Source organism: Labeo rohita, chromosome 10 (genome assembly GCF_022985175.1).
Source record: "Labeo rohita strain BAU-BD-2019 chromosome 10, IGBB_LRoh.1.0, whole genome shotgun sequence".
NCBI classification, from domain to species: Eukaryota; Metazoa; Chordata; class Actinopteri; order Cypriniformes; family Cyprinidae; genus Labeo; species Labeo rohita.
The window spans coordinates 13,764,798-13,785,830 of record NC_066878.1 but is presented as its reverse complement, the minus strand read 5'-3'; the positions used below and the strand labels follow the sequence as shown (position 1 = coordinate 13,785,830).

General features: G+C 37.0%; 1 protein-coding gene across 1 annotated transcript in view; it reads right to left on the bottom strand.

Annotated features, from left to right (window-relative positions):
- pcdh1a (protocadherin 1a) overlaps positions 1-21,033 on the bottom strand; it is a 98,668-nt gene that overhangs the window by 60,970 nt on the left and 16,665 nt on the right. The window lies entirely within an intron of this gene.

Below are 21,033 nucleotides of genomic sequence, written 5' to 3'. Positions count from 1 at the left end.
CCTATTCAGGGTGTGAGATTTCACTCACCTGATGATGCTGTGGGTGCAGACTTTCTTTGGTCAGTGTGAAAATAGCTTTTCAAATTAAGTCATTGGCATACAAGTGCAGCTCCTATCTTCCTTAATAGGACGAAACCAAAATCCACCCAATTTGATTACAATTCTAGAATACTCTGTCGACAATAGTATCGTAAATATCAAATATAAATTGTACTGTTATATCAGGCTGGTCCAGTTAATGTGCTTGCACACTCTACAGTAAACAAACTCTATCAAAAAGGCAATAGAGTGCAACGGTCGGGTTCTGGAAGTACAAAACGCATTCATTTTCTCTATAGAGAAATTGATTTTTAACAGTTCTGTGTAAACCTTTCAAGACAAACCCACCATGAGCCTTAAGGTTATTAATTGTTGGTATAAGATTTTGTTGAAGCCATCAGTCAACTTCATTATTTTTTAATGGTATTTATTAGCTTAATTCCAGTTGAAAAACACTACTCACAAATCCTGAAGAAAAAAACATACACAAAGAAACATTTGGTTCAGAGAATTCAAGCAAACAAAGAGCTCATCTGCTGACCCTTTGTGTGTGTGCGTTGGCACTGTGGAAACTGAAGTATGTCTGAAATTCAGCTGTTTACAATACCTGTCAATAGTTTGGATTTTTTTTTTTTTTTTTTTAAATGTTTATTAAAGAAGTCTCTTTTTGTTCACCAAGGCTGCATTTTTTGGTCAAAATACATGAACAAGCAGTAGTACTGTGAAATATTATAACAATTATACATTATTTTAATATATTTTAAAATGCAAAATAATATATATATAATATACAGGAAAGACATTAATAGTGTTAATGTCTGTAACACTGTAAAAAATAAAAAAAACACAATTCGTTGAGTCAGCTTAAAATAATTTGTTACCCTGCTGCCTTAAAATTTTAAGTTGAGTCAACTAAAATAAGTTTACTCAACTTGAAATGTTAAGTTGTACTAAGTAACAATTTAGATATTTGTGTTTGCTAAACTTAACAGATGGGTAAGTAACCCAGCTGCCCTCAAAATTTTAAGTTGATTCAACTCAAATATCTAAGTTGTCACTTAGTATAATTTAACACTTCAGGTTGAATAAACTTTTTTTGAGTTGAGTGAACTTAAAATTTTAAGGCAGCCAGGTTACAAATTATTTTAAGTTGACTCAACAAACTGTTTTTTACAGTGTAGTTGTTCATTTTAAGCATTAATCGAATATTAGTAGCACGTTTATTAATAAACCACTATATAAATCATAATAATGAGCCTTTAATTGCTTACATAGTCTAATAATTATAAATGTGTCAGGGGAAAACAGCAAGAAGACTGCATTATCGGTTAATGTTGTTGTTTTCGGCTTAAGAGATGAAGTCGGTGACATTGACTATCCTGTATGCATGTTTTATACGGATTACATAATCTGAGAAATATTTGTTTCTTTGATTTGAAAGTAGACATTTTCATGTCTGTAAGGCAAGTATACACTGAGTTTCAGAATTTCGTGCTCACTTTCACAAAGACAGAGATGGCAGAAAGCGCATCCTGTTTGCTTTCATTATTTTACAAAAACGAAATGTTTTGTTGCTATTGGAATGCACACAAACAAATGTAGAGTCTTTACAGATTCGAAAGATGTATTACTCTTATCTGTATGACCAAAAATTATATTTTAGTATTTATAAAATTATAAATTAGTATTTTAAGAGCAAGTGACCGCACTGGCGCCTCCATCTGTCATGCAGTGAGTGCGCAACTATTCAGCTTTCATACTGTGCACAAACACTTGAATAGCACACATTTTTCTAGGTTAACATTAAATTGAGTGGCCATGCAAAGTTGCTACTACTTACATATTTCAGATGATAAGCCATATTTGAGGTTGATGAATTATAGGTGAGCATTTGGATGTCTTGCTCAATGTACTATATTACCACAAGACCAGCCGTTAATGATCTGTGTGTCATGGACTGCTTGACTTCACCACTTCTTGTGGATTTTTTTTTCTGTGACTAACAAAATTTTGGTCGACCAAGCCTCTTCTCATCGAAGCAGCAAAAACTATTTTTAACAAGAACTATTATTAATGCAATAACTGATAATAGTTGAGCAAATTAGAACCACCACAGGAAAAAAAAATACATTTTAACAGAAACAGTACTTTTCATTTAACAGTATTTTTACTCTATTATTGATCAAATATATACAGCCTTCTTTGAAAAGCATAAGTATTTAAAGGGACGGTTGACCCACTTCGTGGTACTCTCATACACACGCGTCGAAGACTGATACGGAAGAAAATAAATTGTTGAATAAAGTTGTTATTTTTGTTTTCTTTGCGCACAAAAAAGTATTCTCATAGCTTCATAACATTACGGTTTAACTACTTATGTCACATGGACTATTTTAACAATGTCCTTACTACCTTTCTGGGCCTTGAACTTGGTAGTTGCACTCTATGCAGGGTCAGAAAGCTCTCGGATTTCATTAAAAATATCTTAATTTGTGCTCCGAAGTTGAACAAATGTCTTAAAGGTTTGGAACGACATGAAGACGAGTAAGTAATGACAGAATTTTCAGTTTTGCCTGAGCTATATATTTAGCAACATACATAGTAGCATGCTTCAGGGAGTTCTGCAGTCTAATAGTAGTTTTAAATTGCTCACTCCTCTCTGTCACTGACAATTCCTGCTTGTGACAGCCATTTTGGTTCCTTTTTTTTTACAATCCGAGTCTCTCTGGTGCTTACTACACAGATGGACTTCTCTGTCATACGGTAAATGGAACGGTTTCCAACGTGGGTGCCGCCGGGGAGGCCGAAGGGACTCTAAGGTTTTTCTTATTTCTCTCTTGGCCTGCTTAGCAAAATGACAACCCAGACCAAAGCTCGCGTTAAGGAGGCAGAATCTGTCCGGGCAGCCTTGTGGCTGCGAGCTAGCCAAACGCTCTCTTCCCTCATCATGACATCTTCATCTCAACATCCTCTCAAAGAGAAGAGTGACTTGTCTTTCACTCTCACTGACTCACTTCCTTCCTCCAAGTCTGTATCCCTCTCTCCTTCTCTCTCTTGGCTCTGCAGTGTGCCTGTCACTCACTGTCGACTGGGTGGAAGCTCATGTCTGACATGCTTCCATTAGTAGGGAGACTGTTCAATTACCTCAGCTCACAATGTTTAAACCCTGCCAATTACTGATACATCTTCCATCTAAATTATGCATACACAGGGTTGGGCTGCTGCGTGTAATGATTTTCCCCTTTTGACACCGTGCTGTGTCGAGACCAGCGCGCCTGCAGTCGGAGGGAAGGTTGATCCAGATGCCCGTGCCCGATAGATCCCGGTTTAGTATCTCGCTTTGGTGTATCTTGTGCTCATTTGGTCTGATGCCTTCACAACAGCAGCTTTCTGAAATCACTGGCACAAAGCTCGCCGTCTTCAAACTGGCACACTATCTCTCTGTATGCGCTCGGCACATCTCTTCTCATCCCACAGTCTCCTAGCAACCTCGGCTGTCTCCGGCCCATGAGGCTCCCTCGTATCTTCACTCGGCATGACTTATCCCCCTTTATTCTACCCTCCTCCCCCTCCGCTAGTTGACCCCCATTCTGCGTTTGGGATGTGACCCCATCTCTTGCATGAGTACTCTCTCTCTGTACGATCTCAATCCATGACTACTCTAACCTCTCTCTTTAGTTTGCTTGTTTCTTTCTTAGACTGTCTCACTCCATCTCCATCTATTACTCCTTCTAAGGCACCCTACAGTTAATCTCTGATCTCTAAAACCACCACATGTATCCGGACCCAGCATTCCTTTAAAAGACGACATAAAACGGCATTCAAGATGCATTTAACTTCTGTAGTGTAGCATTCTGAATAAAATACACTCTGAGAAACAAGTTCAAGAAGGTGGTTTTTGCAATGATGTCATAGAAGAACAATTTTTGCTTTCTTAAAGAACCTTTTAGTGAGTTTTTAATAATATAAAAAAATCCTTTTGTGCAGTGGAATATTTCCATAGATGTTAAAGATTCACCCTAGATGACTTAAATTCCTGATAATTTTTTTTCACCCACATATCATCCAAGATGTTCATGTCTTTCTTTCTTCAGTCGAAAAGAAATACAAATGTATATACTTTTTAACCACAAATGCTCATCTTGCACTAGCTCTGCGTCCCAGGCTTCACGCATTATGTAGTCACGTTGGAAAGCTCACGTATGACATACAGTTGAGGTCAAATATTTACATCCCCCTTTCAGAATCTGCAAAATATTCATTATTTTACCAAAGGGATCATACAAAATGCATGTTATTGTTTATTTAGTACTGACCTGAATAAGATATTTCACATAAGAAATGTTTAAATAATAGCTGAATTTATAAAACATGACCCAGTTCAAAAGTTTACATCCCCTTGATTCTTAATACTGTCATTACCTTAATGATGCACAGCTGTGTTTTTTTTTTTTTTTTTTTTAAGTGATAGTTGTTCATGCCTCCCTTGTTTGTCCTGAACAGTTAAACTACCTGCTGTTCTACAGAAGAATCCTTCAGGTCCCACAAATTCTTTGGTTTTCCAGCATTTTTGTTATACAATGACTGTATAATTTTAAAGGGGTCATCGGATGCCCATTTTCCACAAGTTGATATGATTCTTTAGGGTCTTACTGAAAAGTCTATAATATAATTTGGTTAAAAATTCTCAATGGTTGTGTAAAGCAACACCCTTTTTACCTTGTCAAAATGAGCTCTGCAAAAATCATCCCATTCTGAGGGGATTGCTCCTTTAAATGCAAATGAGCTCTGCTCGCCCCGCCCCTCTTTTCTCTCTGTGGAGTGCCATGCCTGTTTACTTTAGCTGCATTTAGCCGCGTTTACCCGCTAAACTTGCTAACTAGCACAGGCACCAACAGGCATCTGAGAACGGCTTGATTTGAAAAAGAAAAAAAAAAACCATAAATTAAGAGCCAGGGGATGAAAACTTTTTTAATTTGAAGATCAGGACAAATTTAACTTATTTTGTCTTCTGGGAAACATGTAACTATGTTCTGTAGCCTCTGAAGGACAGTACTAGATAAAAAAATCTATAATATTTAGGCAAAATAAGAAAAATGTACACACCTCCATTCTGTTCAAAAGTTTTCACCCCTGCTCTTAATGCATTGTGTTTCTAGAGCATCACTGAGCATTTGAACCTTCTGTAATAGTTGCATATGAGTCCCTCAGTTGTCCTCATTGTGAAAAGATGGAGCTCAAAATCATACAGTCATTGTTGGAAAGGGTTAAAATACAGAAAAATGCTGGAAAACCAAATAATTGACTTTTCTAACATGATTACATAATGTGTTAAGTTATGGATCAAAAAGTATTTTTTAGTAATTTTTTTTTTTTTTAGAAAATGACCGATTGTTTTGCTAGTTAAGTCCCTTATTCCTCGTGTGCAGAGCCCTTTGAAACTGCAGTTTGGACCCGTTAAACCCCATTTAAGTCCACTGTATGGAGAGAAAACCTGGAATGTTTTCCTCAAACACCTCAATTTCTCTTTTACTGAAGAAAGAAAGACATGAACATTTTGAATGACATGGGGGTGAGTAAATTATCAGAAAATTTTAATTCAGGAGTGAACTAATCCTTTAAGAACCTTTATTTTTAAAAGTGTGAAGTAGGAAATAAAGCAGCACAGGCCTTTTTTGATTGAACTGTAAAAAATGAGCATTACATACCAGAATGGCACCAAATCTGAATGCAAATTTGTTAAAACAATGTCTGAATCACCATTTAGCTATTATTTAAAATTATCCAGTAGCAAAAGGAAAGCCGTTTTGGAGTTTGATGAAGGATTTTTTTTTCTTCTTTGGAACAATAGTGATGAATAATACACAGTATGACCAGAAATGTTAATTACGGAAGTAAATAAGGTCATTTTTGTTGACTTTAAACACATGAAATGGCATTTGCACCACATTTATCGCTCATAATGTGACATACTTCTGAGTAAAGTGCAATAGAAAAGGAAATAACACAAGGCAGAATTTGTTTTTATCCATCAAGATTTGATTGGACTGTGATCCCTAGGCAATGATATTATTGGGTAATGTAATTTTTCCCACCTGCAGAGCCATAGCTACATAAGCAGAAAAACAGTTATTACATTTTGATAAAAGCAAATGATTATGAAAACATTTTTTCTTTAGAATAGCATGACTTGATAAGTCACGCAGTAACATTACGTTGTTAAGAAAGTAAGTACATCGCTGTAAAATTCTTAGAAATTCCTCCACTTTCACGAATGCATTTTAAGCTTGTCTGTGAGGCAGGCATTATTACCAGCGAAATCAAGGAGAATAAACTGAATTACTCTCAAATCATCAAAGTTCCCCGTAAGTAATTGTTTCTGAGTCAGTGACCACGGGCGGCGGGGGGGCAAGAGATGGTCTGCCTGCCTGCAACCAAATAAGCCTGCAGCAGTGCTTGTAAGTGCATACTGCCCTATTATGGATAAATGCACAAAGAGCTCGCATTAAATTACATTCAATTCAGACAGACTTCATCACACAGCATGCCTATACACAGCTAACACGGGCCATATCAAATGAGATCTGAATCACTTCCAAATCTGCACTTTGATTAAATATATTCGCTCTATCAACAAGAAGCCACCTTTAATCTAACACAAATGTGCATGGTGCTAAGGAAGACACAGACTTAAAAAAAAAAAAAACTAAATTGAAAAAAAAAAAAAAACAAATCAAAATAACTGAGGATAAAACAGAAACTCATAATTACAGAACTCAGAAAACTGCTGGAGTTATATAAATTCAGGCTGAACTTTAAAACACTTTAAGTCATTATTAAAAACAAAATAATTTTTATCTGCGCTGTTATGTTTTCACCAGATTTACCATTTATGTCTGTGAAAACATGAAATTATAGAGCCAAGAAGAAGCTTATTAATTATTTCTTTGAGAAAACAGAAATGTAAATATTTCGAATTGACTATTTGGAATATTTCAAGACACACAGTATATTACTGAACATTTCTGGGTTTATTAAATAACCATCCACTGAAACTGCATTGGGAGATTGAATTTGGTGGGTTAAGGAGGTTTGGTTGCTCTAGGGCTGTTACGATTCTTCGATTCAATTCGAGTACTCGATTTTAAAAAATCCTCGACTGCAATTTGCCCTTGTCGAGTAACTGGCAAAATACTAAAAGTGCCATATTCCATGGACGAGTTTTCCAAGGCTGCATGATATATTAAACCCATTTAAAAATCATCATAAAGCATATTGAGAATTCTCAATATGCTAATTGTTCATCGCAATTTTAAAATAAAAGCTTAAACCCTCACTTTGAGTTTACACGTTTTGAAGTCCAAATGACTGTAGTATTTCTGTCATAACCCAATATTAAATATGAATCCAATATTAAACAAGGATTAGATTGTGCAGTAAAGTGTAAAAACAATTGTTGAGCTGTTGGCACCCTCTGCAGTCATTTAAATTTTTTATATGTACACATTAGCTCTATTGTTTCTAATACATTATGGCTAAGACTAAGCCAGGATTAGGCCATAGCTCAATTGGGACATTAAAGTAATTTTTAGAAACATGCTTAGAAAAAAACAAAAAACATTACTGGTGTGCATCTTGCGACAAAACAAAGGCACTTATATATTTTTAGATCAGTCAGTGCAAGTTTCTTTAAGTTGAAACAGCTCAGACTTACATTTTAGACTAGGACTAGGCTTAAACCTTGTCTGTAGAACTGGGGGCAAGTATTTTAACAGTTTTGTTAAAGGATGATTAGTTGCTTTTGATGCTTTATTTGAACTAGTTACTAGTTACCATTTTTATTACCACCAAAAAAATAAAAAATAAAAAAATTTACTCAATTAATCATCAGAATAATTGAACGATTACTTGATTACCAAAATAATCGTTAGTGACAGCCCTAAGTCGGTCCAACAATTGCTTACAGGAGACAGAGAACAATGGTGACTGAAAGTCAAAATGTAAATAAAAAAATAACCATGAGATCTAAATGCATATTTAGTTTAAAAGGGGAAATTTCCCTCATCTTACAGTTAAATATTGAAGTAGAAGGTAGTTCAATAAGCACAAACTCTGAGACTGGCAGGAGAAAGATTGAAACTGAGTTCAGCTGCAATCCAATTATAATATCATGATGCATTGCAATGTATTGCATAGCAACATACTTATTGCAATGTGTACTGTATTATGAAGCAGCCTGCACTACCCAGTCCTAATTCCAACCTTGCCTGTGAATATCAAAACACACCAGTATCGCTTTGAAAAAGTATTTTGGTGACGGTAAGAAAAACAACAGTTGCAAATAAAGATTTTTCCTCCACGAGAAGCGCTTTAAAGATTAAGAAGGGAAGCTCATTTCATATGCTGTGTTTGAGGTTCTCAGTCACAGTCAATTCAGGCGGATTGCCCTAAGACTTATGGAGGCTCAAGCTGTGATGCTCTGGCAGAGGTGGTATAGGGGGCTGCATCCCTCCCCAGCTGTGCTTCCATGGAGATGGGGTATGTAGAACACAGCCAGGACAGGCTGGTTTGAATGCCAGCTGTGCTGCAACGGCAACAAGCGAATGCAGGACAAAAGCGGTTCGTGCTTCATTTGGACCCCAGCTGGGTAGCCAGGGCGATGCCGGAAAACAGGACGGGCCCAGCACACGCCCCTGTGGAACCCCAGCTGCGCTGGGATTGTGATGGAAAAATAACGCCGAGGGGGGATACAGATGTGGCCCCCTAGAGCCTCGTACGCCAAGACGAAAATGAAGGGCATAGAATTCCCCTACACTGGAGACGATCCGTGCCTCCGTAATGATGCCATCTTGAACAACAAAGCTTGAACACCGAAAAGTGGGGCAGAGCAGTGTTCTGTCAATATATCACAGATACGCTACTTTTTTCTCTTCCCACAAGCCACGAAAAAACTGGCACAGACAGGTTTTTAGAAAACACGGCTAACGCGACCAACGGGTTGAAGCTAATAATTAGCTTTATCAGACAATGACATGGGTCGTCCAAGAGGGCGCGTCTCTCTCTTTGGTGAACAATAGCAGACAATATGTTTCAGCTCCGGAGAAATCTCCAGCGGGGATTGCCTGCTTCATATAATACTTGTCAAATCCCGGTTGACACTTCATATGGACTGCTAATCAGAGACAATCCATCCCTGGGCGAGACCCTGCAGTTTCCACAAATCTTTTTGTTGTGAGCACAAAACGCCAGAGAGCTGCTGCTCGGACTTCACATTTCTGGTCTTTTGTTTACTCTGACATTAATCCAAAAGGGAAACGAGGGGGAAAAATATGAATTTCTAAACAGGTATTCAGTGTGAAGCAAGCTAAATGACTGCTGAAAGACTCAGTGATTGCAAACAAGGATAACGAAAGTATGAAAAACTGATAAATAAAACAAACGGAAATAGACTATTTTCAGGATCGGTGCTCTGGAGACTCGTGCCTCCACGCCGTTTTCTCTAGTCTGGTATTTTTAGATGGAAATTGGAGTGTGAGTATGACATCGTTTCCCATACCTAACAATTACGCCTTGGGAAGTTTGCCACCCAGTTAAAGTGTGAGTAGTTCCTCATCTCCCGGTACGCCTTTAGAAAAAGGCAGACTTGGGAAAAAAATAAACATGGAGCGAGACGCCGCTTGACGTAAATGTTTAGTCTGCCGCTGGACTACAAAATAGAGGAGTTTGTGATGTACAGTGGTGTTTTGTAAATATGAATGGGGTGGCAGCTGAAGAACAAGGTAAGGGTAAGAGTTTGATTATAGACTCGTGCATTTCTCTTGTGATTGGCATCGCGAGCAACCAGAAGACAGTCATCTGCTTTTAGAACGTGATTACATAAGTATAGCAATTCAGACCAATTTTGTTCAAAGTGTTCATGTATTAGCAAAGTAATGAAAACATCTGCCTCTCCAAGGTCTTTAAATGCTATAATAAATGCTGAAGAACCATGATAGTCTTACAAACAATCTAACACGTAATTGCACGCCACAGTGAACACTAGATAATTTTAAAAGCCCGCTGAAACCCCTCTCAAAGGGACCGAATCCAATCTCCAAAACTCTCTCTCATTTCATGCTATAGTGCATTATGGTATTGTTAATTATCTTCTATCATCCTGTTGCAAACAGCCAATATTTTTTTTTCCAATCTTGTCGATACCACAGGCTATCTTTAGCTACCACACTGGTTTTGTTGTAGTAGCCTCTGCTATTTGGAGCAGATAGATACTGGTGTGCTGCTAAGCGAAGCGGTTGAGCTTTGTGACGCAGTGTCGTGTGTTCCTGGTTATGAAGTGTAGAGGCTTTAGCGGACTGGCCCATTGCATTAGCATTACCACAGTGAGCATGGAGAGGGGGAGATAGACAGGCTCAGTGAGCATCAGGGTGGCCCTGCTCTTCTCCTCTTATCAGCCTGCAGTCCTTGGCGTCCAAAAAAAAAGGCAAAGTAGGGAGGGAAAAACTGAAAGCGCACAAGACAGAAAAACAAGTGCAGACGTAGCCAAGCAATTAATAGTTGCCTTGCCTGGCATTTCAATGCAAAACTCCAGCAAAATGTCTATTATAAGGATGGTAATTATAGATAGAAAAGAGCTTCCTCACCCATCGTATTACCCTGAACCTAAAATCCCATATGGACTGGACTATATTATTTTAAATACACATTAAGTCAGTGCTGGTAATAGAATATGTAATACAATATGGCTCTCTTCCGTTTAAGAGTTGGAAGCTGAACTCCAGTGTTTACGGTATCTGAGCATGGAGGACTATAATAATCTTTGTCTTATTATTATAACAATTGTATATGTGACCCATGACCACAAAACCAGTCATAAGGGTCATTTTTTTAAAACTGAGATTGAAAGCTGAATAAATAAGCTTTCCATTGATGTATGGTTTGTTAGGATGGGACAATATTTTTATAATATAACTTCCTAATGATTTTTGGCATAAAAGAAAAATCTATAATTTTGACCCATACAATGTATTTTTGGCTATTGCTACAAATATACCCCAGCGACTTAAGACTGGTTTTGTAGTCCCGGGTGACATATATATGTAATTGCGTTGCTGTCTATGCAGCGTCAGAAAACAGACGGATTTCATCAGAAATATCTTCATTTGTGTTCAAAGATGAACGAAGATCTAGTTTATTTTATACATATTTCCGTAGGTGGTATTTCAAGTATGCACTACTGCTATTTCAATTCAACTCAGAATGACGCACCACCCTGATTCAGACCAATTTCTGAATTAAGCGTCTGGTGCGACTCATGCCACACATTGAGACCTTGCCTTGGGCCATTTCTTCAAAGACACGCTGAACACAAAGACATTTCAGAGAAGCAGACAAAGACAATATAAGAAGGAAACGGAGACAAAAGAGGGATAGAGAGAGAGAGAAGAGGGGGTAAGGGGGGTGCACTTGGAGAAGAAAAGGTTATGGTTCATTTGTCACTGTCCGATTGGCTCGCTTCTTCCTCATAATAGCAAGCATGAATTCTTTCCCTAAAACCCCCTTCAAAGTCCCCCACTGGCATGCATACACACACACTTACACTGATATAGTTACACTCTCTTAGCCTGAGGAGCAGCTTTATAGGATATCCTCAATCCTGTTCTACAGAGCTTCTCAAGGATCCTTTTGATTGTCTTTATCCGGGCCAAATACTTTATTTATACTCTATAAAACAGAACAGATCTTTGTTTTAGATGAGGGAAAACCTCTTGAACGTTCTCACACACACTAAGCTGGACAGTTGACCCTGTCAAGCTGTAGCTGAAGTACAAGACCAGGGATGGGCCATGATGATAGTGAGGTCAACAGTTTTTTATGGGCCATACAGAACTGGTCCAAAGTGAGTTCAGTTTATCTTTATTTATTTATTTCCCGAAGGCAATTTGGTTGCAGCAGACAAACATTTCACACAGGACAACAAGAGACACAACACAGAAAACACAGTCAGTTTCCTTTCTAAAAAGTACTTACCTTAAATTTAAAAACTTCACAGCTGTGGGAATAAAAGAGTGTCTGAACCAATTTGTTTTACTAATAGGGATTCTATACCGAATGCCAGAAGGGAGAAGATGAAACTCATGATACTTTGAAAATGAAAATACTCAGGGCTTTATCTTAAACCTGTCTATGATATAACTGGGCCATAGACATCTGAGTGGGAGTCAGAGTTGGAGACTTGAAAACAGAGTTGCAAATTGTGTAATATCCAAGATACACATTTCTAGTAATTGTGCAGGTAATTCTAATATTGTATTTTCAGAAGGTTTCAGATTATTTGTTCTCTGCCCAAATGTGTCACTACCAAAGCAGTAATATATAATTTAATTAGAAGTGTTATATTGACGTTTTAAGATTTTGCTTAATTGACTAATTAATTAATTTAAAAGATTTAACTTGTAAATGTATTTTCTTGCTATTTTATTAAAAAAATAAAAATCAAGTAAATCAAGAACAGTTGCATTTTTAACAATATATCACGTGTAATTTATGAGATTTTTAATCCATTTTTTCTTTGTGAAAGACAAAAGGTTGATCATACTGATTTCAAAGTTAAGGATTCATTAGTTTGAATATGCACTGAAACAAAAACTATCATAACATCTTAGTTGATAATTCAGTAAACTTTATGTTTGACAAAACATCCCATGTTTCGGTAGTGACTGCACATTTTTGGTAGTGACAGTAACGCTTTGGTAGTGACCACATCATATTACAGAATTTTAACTTGCATACTAAAACACTATTAAAACATACCAAAATACAATAAAATTGCATAACTGTACTAAAATTTTGTCATTACCACAACGATGACATGTTTCAGTCGTGACTGTTACAGTAGTGACAAATTTATGGGATAACGCACAAAAACAAAAAGAAACAAAAAAAAGATTTCACTACCGAAACTTCACCAAATGTTTCGGAAGTGATTGTTTTGGTAGTGACGTTCCTTAAAGTTACACACAGATTTTTCAGAATTTTGAACTTATTTACCTTAAAATGATGGGGCCTATCTATTCACCATGTAGTTAAGAGAGAGAGGGACACTTAAATATTTCCTGATCATAAATTTAGGGGCGTAGTTAAAATGGCCAACAGACTAAACCATGTACTGTTTAGGCAGTGACAGGAAAATGTGGGACATTTTTTTATTTTTACATAAATTCTCACAATTTACAAAGAACATATATATATATATATATATATATATATATATATATATATAATATGTCAATATAATTTGTTGAAATTTAGGGTTTCGGGACAGCCACCTCCCAATTGAAAGTACCCAATAATTGATGATTTTATACATATTAAGCTTACTAATATTCTTAGTAATTATTATTATTATTATATTATAATAATTATTATAAATATTATAATATTATAATATTCTATAATATTCTAAGGATCTAAGATTTGAATACTTAAATGCTATTTAAATGTGTTTTTTGGTTGTGGGACAGCAGTTTAGACCAATTCTGTAGAATGGCCCATATACATGTGGTTAATAGGGGTTGCACAGACTAGTCGATTAGTCGACTTTTTTTACTCTGCCATGACACTTTAAGCTTGACGTCGACTAGTCCCTGGTTCTATAGAGGGCGCAACAGGATAAAAAGTCTTGGAAGTCCACATTTACACTCCAATTACAAACAGTTAAAATGACAAATAAATCCGTACTTCGAAAGCACTCCTCAAGACTTGTGTGATTATACCATCTAGGTGCTTGAAATTGAACAGGAGAAAGCACGTAGCTCGTAGATTGCGTGGAAATTGTCAACACTGTTCTGTGATTTATCAGTGAAATAGCTTTGAAACTGAAAAGTTCTAGCATATATTTCTAAGTAACTAAAACCCACAGCTTCACTTTTAGTAGAGAGAAGCTCCCAGGTAGAATTAATTCACACACGCAATCGCTCTCTCACTAATGCATTCATATAAATGTAATCTTTACTGTGCTACTTTATGTGTATCTGATTCAGAACGAGCAGAAATCTGTAAAAAATTTAACAACCCAAAGACGAAAGAACTTGAAAATGAAATAAAAATAAAAATGAGCTGTTATAGAAGCAATAGCCATGTTGCCAGTGCTGTCATATGCTATAGCAGTGTTCAGAATTATATGTTCATTAATGACAAAGTAAGTGTTGAGATAACAACGTAAAGTAACTGTTTTCTGTTATGTTATGGGGCATTCTACGGAACTGGTGCAAACTGCTGTCCCAAAACCAAAAAACACATTTAAAAAGCATTTAAGTATTCAAATCTTAGAAATTTACTAAGGTCTTTTTATTATCTATTGAAACCCACAATAACATTTAAAATATCAGTAAGCTTAATATATATAAATTCATCATTTAGTAAGTACTTTCAAATGGGAGATAGCTCTCCTGAATCCTAACCCCTAAATTTTAACTTCTGAAAATGATATTTAAATCATTTTTGCATTTTATTCCATTGTTGTTTTTAAAAATATATTTTAGATAGTGAAGTTTAAAAATGTGAAGTTTCAAAAAATCTATATTTTATATTTTCTAAAAATGTGTCCCGCATTTTTTATATCACTGCCAAGACAGTGCGTTTTAGTCCATTGGCTGAGACTGATTTAACTACACCCCTATACATTTATCATCAGGAAATATTTATGTCACTCTCTTTCATAGCTACATGGTGAGTAGGTCCCATCATTTTGAAGTAAATGTGTTCAAAAATGTGAAAAATCTGTGTTAAAGAATGTCACTACCGAATACACACACTTTTTTGGGAGTTATTCCATTACATTTAGTTTTTGTATGTGTACAACTGTTAACTGTTGTTTCTATAGTGACAAAAGGAACACATAATCCTTCATTTGTGGGAAATAAACAACATTTTAGTACAGCTATGTACATTTTTAGAATTTTAGTATGTGAGTTTAAGTTTTGCAATGTGATGTGGTCGTTACCAAAACATTACAGTCACTACCGAAATGTGCAGTCACGACCGAAACATGGGATGTTTTGTCAAAAATATATAAGTATACTGAATTATCGACTAAGATGTTAACATAGTGTTTGGTTCAATGTATATTCAAACTAATGAATCCTTAAGTTTGAAATCAGTATGATAAACTTTTTGCCCTTTACAAAGAAAAACTGGATTCAAAATATAACAAATCTCATAGATCACACTAGAAATATAGTTAAAAAGGTAATTGTTATTGATTTACCTCTAAAAAACTTTTTAATAAAATAGAAAAATATATATATTTACAAGGAAGATGTGAACCTTTCTTATTAGATTATATATTACTGTGTTTTGGTAGTGACAAATTTGGGGGAAAAACAAATATTCCAAAACTTTTTGAAAATACAATATAAAAATGAACTGCACAATTATGCGTACCTTGGATATTATACAGTCTGCATACATACAAAAGACGTTTCCAAATCTGACTTTGTACCAATTCTGTAGAATTTCCCTTTAAAATACTTTAAAATGTAATTTATTGCAGTTAAGGCAAAGCTGAATTTTCAGAAGTCTTTGCTTTAGTCTTGAGTATCACATGATCCTTCAAAAATCATTCTAATATGATGAGTTTGCTGTTTAAATATCGTCTTATTCTTTTATTCTTATTATCAGTGATTAAAAAAAAAACTGTGTTGGTTTATATTTTTGTGGAAACTGCAATATGTGTTTTCCCCCCAAGATTCTTTGATGAATAGTAAATTATTTTGTAAATATATTTACAATTAATTTTAATCAATTAAATGTGTCAAATAAATAAATACATCTCATTAGCCCAACTTTTGAACAGCTGGGTAAATGTCCCTAAGGAATATGTCTGATCAGCTTATTATGACAAGGCTTCCTAAAGATTGATTAGAGAACTAGCCATTCAGACTAAAAGGTCAAGATTTGGCTGGTTAGAGTAGGCCTGTTAGCCCTCTGCTGGTAGATGCCCTAACTACACCAACAACAAAAAAAACATCACTATAGTAGACTTTTTTTTTTTTTTTTAAACAGTGTCTCTCTCTCTCCAGTGTTTGCTGCATTTCATGTCACAGCTTAGGACAGTCACAAGTGAAGGGTTTGGGACTGAGCTCACAAGCAAAAATGGTAGATTTCAAACTGTGTCTTTCCAGGGGGTCCTATGCCAGGTGTCACTGAGATGAATAGGAATACTACTGGATAGCTCTCACCAGGCACCTCTTTAGTCCAGGCAACCCACCAACTAGTGGATTTTAAAACATTTGCAATATACAAGCCTAGGTATTTTTTTTTATATGAAGCATGGTGGTAACAACTAGATTTTTTTTCTCCCTTTTTCCTTCCCTTCCTCTTATGTTTTCTCACTATCTTTCTCTACCCTGCTGGGACTGATATGACTGTAGGATGTGAGGAAGGCCGCAGCTGAGGTAGCAGTCCAGAATGCACTGCCGGCAGAATTGGATAAACTCGTTTATTGGTATTGTGTGTCCACTCAGAGAGCATCAGTGTGTAATGAATGGCAGAGCACAGCTACTGCAGTAAACTCTCTCTCTCTGTCTTTCAAATTCACATCCAATGGAGCTTTAATGATGTGACTGTCCAAACTATAATATTGGCAACGCGAGGTAGAGCCATTTCGGAATTCTTTCTCTTTCATGGTGCACGGTCAAGCAGGTGACCCCGCTGGCTGCCGGTTCAAACCCCAACTGCGAACGAATAGAGTGTTTTCCAGCAGCTAGATAATTAACCTGAATTCTTCTGTGTATCCAAGCGCATAATGGACAACTGAGAGCCATGTCAGCGACTGCAGATAAGGGCATCTGCTCTGCATTCTGATTACAGTCATAGAAATAACGCTGATAATGATGTGTTATTATCATCAATTATCTTCTCATATTATGGAAACAGAAAAACACAAGTTAAAGAGATTGGATGTTTGTCTAATCTGTACTGACAGTGCGGCGACTGTTGTACGTCTGTGTCTGTTTCGTCGAGGGCAAGACAAACTCAAGTCTGTCAGGGTCCGAGATGACGGAGCTAATGAACGCAACCTCCATGCATCGACTCTGTGGTTTTATCCGATTTTCTGCTTTTTTTAAAGCACTTTAATTGGATTTCATCATCCTGACAAGTGCTTTTGGACTGATAATTATCACTGGAGCATTGTCCAGTGCTATCTCTGCCTCTCTTCTCACTGGCCTTTGTGTTTAAACATGCCTACTATCCAGATAAGAGCATGAGACTGCCATGCAAATAATCATCTCTGAACGTGCTTTAGAGCACTCATCCGAAGAATCTCTTACCACGGGAAATAAAGGATTAGACTGCAGTGGACGCTCTCCCTGCGCGTCTCTTCTCTCGTTTTCTCTCTCGCTCTTTTTCACACCAGTGCGTAGTTATTAGTCAGACAAGGGATTCCAACATGGTGGAAAATATTGGATCTGGATCAAGTGTAGCCGTGTTATTCAACACCAGTGACCATTTCTACAGGGGGGCGGGGGAAAAGCTTCCGGAATCAATGTTGTAAGAAATATCATCCATTTAAATAGAAATCAACACCGCATACACAGACCAATATAAAATTGCAAATGTACCGTTCCTCCAGTCCCAGGTGGATTTGAGCATGTTACACCACATCGCCGGGTTCAAGAAGTTTATCTCGCAGACGTGCGAAACCGTGGGGCACTTGAAGAGCTGGCTTTTGTCTGAGCGCATTCAGCTCTTTCTTTTCCCCATCATTCCGACTGACGCTGTTGCTTTTGAGAGGCGCATCAGAACAATTTACATTGTCAGAAGCTCTTTTTTCTCACCCCATTTTATAGACTTATGCAATTAAGCCTTGTTCCTTTTGCTGCCAACATGAAACAGCAGAGAACATCATTTCTGCCACTGCCAAAAAAGCCAGGGAGAGCTCAATATTCATGAAATATTCTAATATCCTACCTTCCCACTGGGTGAAGACAGTGAGAAAAATAATGATCAGTGCTCATGTCAGGCAGCAAAAGCAGGAGAGAGAATTATGCAACAGCATATCTCTCTTTTGGTGATTTCTCACTTTTTTTTTCCCCGGTAAGTGGATTATTCTCCAATCCAGGACACAAGAAAATTAATGTTTTCCATCATGACTACGAATAGTTTTGAAGCCTCGGATATTAAACTAGGCCTTAAACACGCTCGCCGCCGAAGATGTGGGTTGAACAATTTGAACATAATTGCTTTGCTGGTTTCTCCAAAACTGCACTATGTAGCAGTTCTCTTCAGGGGTGGAGATACAAAGTGGAGGATCTTATTAGGACTTGTGTTTTGACGGGGTCAGGGGTTGAGCCCGCTCGTTGACATCTCAGTAAGAGCGAGGCCGTCTTGGGGCTGTCGAGGAGCTTGACTGACAAGCCTCTGACGATGAACGCTGGATTTGAAGAATTGATTTAGTTGTATCTTCTTGTTTGTTTGTACCAGGGTGTGATGCATGATTGAGTCACTGACAGCTCAAAACTGGAGAATTAGAGCAAGCACATCATGACTGCAGGACTGCTCCTTCATTTCCTGCCACCCTTCCTGTACAGAAACAAAGCATGTCCCGTTGATTTCCAATGCAAATTGCAAGCGTGATCAGGGTATGCTCGCCGTAAGTGATATTAACAGTAGGTTTAGAAAAGCAAAGCTCTACCGAGTCTGCCCCCAGGCGTCTTTTCTGCGGCGACACATATCATGGTCAAATATGAAACCATGTTTTCTCTTGGTAGTTTGTAACCTGCATTATGTATGAATGGTGTGTCTGAATAATGAGATGTGATTGTAAGTGTAATAACACACCACTGCAAGGCTGTGAAGGTGCTAGTGCGTGTGTGAATGTATACCTCTCTAATGGAGCTTAATGGATTGCGTTCAGATCTCTACCGCTTTAATGGGGTGAGATGTCTGAGAGACCTTTATCCTTGTTTCACTCTCTTCGGTTGAAACTTTCCCACTGACCAACAGGCGTGAGACCAGTGTCCACCAAACTGCCATTTTTAGGCTGGCAAGAATCTTCAGGTTGGTTCATGCTGCTTTTGTGCTACTCTTTGCTAGTTATGAAGCATGGTGGGGAAGCAAACATCTAAAACGTGTTACCAGCTATTCTGGTGGTTTCCTCAACGTATTGTTAGCGAGATGGGAAAACAAGATCTTCTCAGTCTGTCAAATCCAAAAATTGTATTAAGGAAATGAAAATATATGAGGCTCAGGGCAGCTTCAGTCTTCCGTAGACTGTTTGTCTTTTTTATTTAAAGTGGCTTCAGTTTTAATATCATCAATATTTCCAAATAAGGCTCTGCAAATGCAGAACTGTTGCCCATTTCTCCATGGCAACACAATGAACAGAAATGTGCCTCACAGTTATCATGCAAAGCCCATGACAAGACAATTACATCATGCAAAGTTGATTTTTCATCGCACTGAGAGAATGAGCCACTTCATTATTGACACCTCGGAAATCCGATTGGCCTTGTTGGCCTTTGAATGAGCAAAATAACAGCTTTTATTTACATAATGAAAGATAAAGCAAGACGAAGGGAGGGAGAAAGAACACAGAAGACAGAACGGAAAACTAAAGCATGACTGTAATTATATTTCATTTAGCATACAATGCTTCTTTAAATCACAATATTCCCTCAAATGTTGTCTCAGCAGTAGTTATCAATATTAAACCAATAATTAAACTAATTGTCAATGATGCATATACAGTGGAATGCGGAAATCTGGGAGCCCATTGCAGAATCTGTGTAAATTTGAATATTTTTAACCAAATAAGAGAGATCATACAAATTGCATGTTATTTTTTTTATTTAGTACTGTCCTGAGTAAGATATTTTACATAAAATATATTTACATATAGTCCATATTTGAGATCCATCTTTTTACACTGAGGACAACTGAGGGATTCAAACACAACTATTAAAAAAGGTTAAAACATTCACTGATGCTCCAGAAAGAAACACGATGCATTAAAATTTGGGGGGTGAAAACTTTTTAAACTTGAAGATCAAGGTAAATTGTATTTAATTTGTCTTCCAGAAAACATGCAGGTATCTTCTGGTGCTTCCAAATGGCAGTAATAAATGGAAAAAAAATGATATTTCAACAAAATAAGGAAAATCTTCATCCTGTTCAAAAGTTTTCACCCTCCTGCTCTTAATGCATCTTGTTTCCTTCTGGAGCATCAGTGAATGTTTGAACCTTTTTTAATAGTTGTGTTTGAGTCCCTCAGTTGTCCTCAGTGTGAAAAGATGGATCTCAAAACCATACAGTCACTGCTGGAAAGGGTTCAAATATGCAAAAGATGCTTGAAAACTAAAGAATCTGCAGGACCTGGACGATTTTTCTGAAGAACAGTGCTCAGTTTAACTACGAGTCCCTTGAACAAACAAGGGACTCGTAGATCATGGTCTTGTGGACTATATGTAAACATCTTTTATGTAAAATATCTTACTCAGGACAGTATTAAATAAAAAATAACATGCATTTTGTATGATCTCTCTTATTTTGTTAAAATTATTCACATTTTCACCGATTCTGCAAGGGGTTCCCAAACTTTGGCATGCCACTGTAAATGCGCATCGGAGATCACTCTCTTCTCAGAGACGAAAAAAATTAGGTCGGGGGAAAATGACTTGCCTCACCAATATTAGACTAAATATACTATGTATGTCACTGTACAGCCACAAGCTAATCATTGCAATTTTAGGAGTGTTTCGTGGGACGTACTTACACATATAATTTAGGGATGTGCTAATTTCTTCATTTAATATGGACTGTTTAGCACATTAAAAATAATTAACACAATTAATGCAGCATTTTTTTGAACCTCCTAACCTCATATATTTTCCGCTCTTCGCACACAGCAGGTATAGTGAAACTGTGATTGGCTCAGTAAATTAGTAGGGATGTGTGGATTTATCTGTCACACAGATTCTGTCATTCTACACCTGT